Consider the following 4,319-nt stretch of genomic DNA (forward strand, 5'->3'; position numbering starts at 1 on the left):
GATGGATGGATGGATGGATGGATGGATGGATGGATGGATGGATGGATGGATGGATGGATGGATGGATGGATGGATGGATGGATGGATGTTAATAAGCTCCTAGCCCTAATAGGATTGACTGCACTGTGAATGCAATTGAGTGCCCATTTTTGCTAACCACTGAAGCGGGTTTCTATGTAGCTGATGCTCTTCATGCTTGACTGTGGGTGCTTGTGCTTAATTAAAGCTGCAAACTTAATTTTAAATTGAATTTAATACTCTGGTTATTTAGCAAAAAAAGGTCAGCTGAATCATCCCGTATTTGTTACCAAAGTGAGTTCGGAAGCAATACCATTAGAATTTTAAAATGATCAGAAATTTGACGTTTTTTTGTCCTACAATAAAACAGTATGTCTTCATAACCTGTACAATAAGACACACTTGTTTTATGGTCTGATTTTAAATAAGGTAAAGCTTTTCCTGTTTTATGTCATTAAGATCACCAAAATGACTGCTGTCACCCAAAACTGCAAAAATGAGCAAGCAAAATATTATTTTGAAACTTTCTTTTAACTTAAAAATTTACACACATTAACTTAGTGATGGTAAGTCCTAAACACTGACCTTAGTGTTCTGAAGTCACTGTTTGCTGAATCCCTAAGGGTCATTGAGATGTTTCAATATTTTCACGTTTTTTGGGGTGGGGGTTTTTCTTTGGTCTCCATTTAACTCAAATATTTTTGCATCAACCTCTCAGAAACTAACAAAGTTAACATCATTATGTGAGCTTTCCAAAATCCATAATATACACAGAAGTTTTATTGTAAACATATATATGCATTGCATGTATTAACTCTTTAAACAATATCTCGTTATCATGGACTTGAGCAAATATAAATCATTTTGGAAAGAGTGGTTTTATACAGAGTATGTACAGTTAATTCAGAGGCAAATATCATGAAAAAGTTAATTTATTTTAGTAACTCAATTCACTACGTGAAACACAATGTATACACAATATATACACAATATAATATACACAGACGACCTGTCTGTGTATCATGTATCCATATTGTGTTTCTATTAAAGTCATTCTGATAATTTCTTCATGCATAGCTAATTAAAATATGACTAGAATATTGCGTAAAACTAATAAATACAGAAATCTAGGCTTATTGAAAAATGTGTTCAATATCTGCCTACAAGTTGTTAGTCTTAAAAGGTACAATTGATCCAAAAACTCAATACATTTATCGCATAACCAATATTATGCCCCTCTTAGGATTCAGACACAAGTATCTAAGTCACTGACTCAATTATTTATTTATTTTTATTTATTTATTTTTTTTTTTTTTTTGCTTTAATCTGCATAATACTCTTTATACACCTTGGATATACAACCCTCAGCTCATTGTAAATACTACCATCTGTTGTGTGCTGTGACTAACTTCCAGATAAACCATATTATTTGTGCTCTTTTTGAAAAGCCAAGGCGGGCATCTTCCAATTGGATAAGTAATGTTCATTTTCTCACAATTACATGTTAAATCTTTAGAAAAAAAAAAAAAAAAAAAACTTTTGAATACATAATGACTGACCCAGTCTTTAAATGACCAGTATACATAGTATGATGTAATTCCCATGTACAGAGGTATTGGAAGTCTCCTCTCTTGATCACCATATTCTTTTAGTGCTCAAAAGAGTAAATTAATCAAGGCCTTGGTGTCTTGATTAATTTTGCCTCAAGAACTGAAAACACCATCTTTGACTACTGATAACTTATAATATTGTGTTTATGTTTAATTTACTCTGTACACACAGTAGTGTGTGACGTCTAGTTATATGACGTCTAGTTTCCAGACCTGTAGGTACACGTCAACCACTTCAGTGTTGACATTTGTTCCCACTGTCCAATTCTGTCCCCTGTATCTAACTAATGACCAACACTCAACTTTGTTTAACTGATATTATATATTAGTTCTACATATTTTGAGAGCCAACATGGGAAAATTAATTACTAAGCCATCAAAGAGGGTTATTGTGCTCATCCCTGAGGCAAGTCATAAATGTTGGCGTGAAAGGAAATAAGTGACAGGACAAGCACACTACTACAAACAAGTGCCTGTTTATGGTCAATATGTTGCATCTTTTATTGGTTGGGTGAAATGACTATTAAGCCTTTGGTTTGAATTTAACTATTGTTTGCTTAAATTTAACCCAGCAACATGTATGTTTCTAATTGACTGGTGGTAATAAAATCAAATTAAATTAAGACTTACTCATATTATCCATTGTATTGTGTAAGTCACGATTTGATAGGGTAGACTTTATGTCAAGGGTGATCTGGTTAAAATAAGTAAAAAATGAAGTTGACTGTTGACGTGGGGTTCTTTGAAGTAGTTGTGAGTTGTTATCTTCTTAAAGTAGGAAGAGGTCAGTGGAATGAATTAGCAGACATCTTCATACCACAGAAAGGCAAATCTTGGTTTGAGTGGAGTCACTTATGAATATTTTAGAAATTTGTAAATATTGCAAATTATGTCATTGCAATGCACAACAATATTATATCACCTGATCCTTCTCCCATATGCTCATTTATTTCTTCAGCTGGTTGTTGCTGCTAAATAACCTGCCCTGGGGCTGCTTGTTGGCTGAGACGTGTTATTTTGCATATATAAGTCTGCCAATACTTTAGCAAACCTTTGAATTTAGTCTCTTGCGTTTTTTTTTTTTTTTGTGTGTTATTATCAATTCACTTTTTTAAAATGGAAAAAAAAATGAAGTGCTTGGAGCCATGCCTATGTGATTCTGCCTTACTGAAGCACCGGCATCCCTGTTACATAGACATGTCCTTGCCAAGCTGTAGACATGCCAGCATCAGCTCACAGGATGTGATGGTAACAAAATAGTTCTCTCCAGATTCTGCATCCTTTGGAGTTTCAACAACCGCAATCTCTGTTTCTCTCTTTGCTGTTTCTCCAACCAACAGTTCCTCCTCTGTATTATCTGGCTCATACAGATATACTCCTGTCTCCCCTGAAAAGGCAAAGTCATCTTTGCTGCTGCAATTGCTTACTATCGTATCTCTAGCCGTTTCAAAATAACACCAGCAGAGTGACCGTCTCACATGATTGGATGATTGAACTATTTTATGTAAAGGAAAAAATAATAAAAAAAAAAAAATGCATCTTGAATGACTAGCTTTACTCAAGAATGAAATTGTCTCTCTCTTTCTGCAAATTCAAGTGAATGATTTTGGTGCACTTGCAGGTAGGTTAGCTATTAATAATGATGGATTCTTGTTTTAAAGGCAAAAAGAAGGAATTAAGGCTGAATGATACCCTCCCACCTCCTACAAAAGTGGTCCTTTTTTCCATCTGAAAAAAAATATCAGACTTCAAAGATAGACGCCTTTTAGGGTCAGTCTGTCTGGCTGGCTGTCTGAGCTGTGGCAGCATACCAAGTTAATGGAGTGCCAGATGAGCTTTCCTTATTAATATTGGCCACTCATGCATCACAGGAAGTTGTTTCTGTTTCTGTCAAGGGGAACTAAGCCTCCTCACTTAATTTGGTGAGTAAAATGTGTGAGTGCGTGTGCGGGTGTGTGCGTGTTTTCATTTGTGTGTCTATTTCTATTCTTCTCATTTACCTCCTGATTGGATACATTATAACTTGGTTCCAGCCATGTTTGCACACTGGTTGAGGACAGTCAGAGCATTTGCTCATCACATAAACATCCACTCTATAACCTCAGGGACTAATTTGTCCTTCCATATTTCAGTGTTGTATTTGATGGTGGTGAGACAGACACTTCACCTGAGACAAGAGAACAAAGTTATGCTTTGGTCTACATGACCATCAGAGTGCAATGGGGGAAGAAAGGGAGAACAGAAAACCCACCTAACCCCAGAGATTATTTGTAGTTTCTAAGCTTACAGCCGCAGGCAAAGGATCACAACAAAAATGCAAACACAAACGCAAACGGGCACACAGAGCAGGTTGAATAAGAACAGAGAAAGAACAGAAAATAAAAACCTGTGGGTATTTGGATTCTGAATAAGCTTGTTCAGATGACTGAATAAGCTTGAAAAAATAAAATGTTAAGTTTTCTTCAACATGTTTTATACTAGAGATTAAATAAGTAATAAACATGCCACCGTTTCTCAATTAAATTTTTTTCTACTGGGGTCATTGACATGAAATTTACAACACAGTTTGTGCACAATTATTAGACAATCAATGCATTTTGACAATGTTGTTAATTTTAGGCATATTTTCTAATTCCAAGATGGATAAATCTGAGTCCTAAGAGATATGCACAGCAGGTGAGAGATATATAT

Source organism: Poecilia reticulata, linkage group LG3, assembly GCF_000633615.1.
Source record: "Poecilia reticulata strain Guanapo linkage group LG3, Guppy_female_1.0+MT, whole genome shotgun sequence".
NCBI lineage: Eukaryota > Metazoa > Chordata > Actinopteri > Cyprinodontiformes > Poeciliidae > Poecilia > Poecilia reticulata.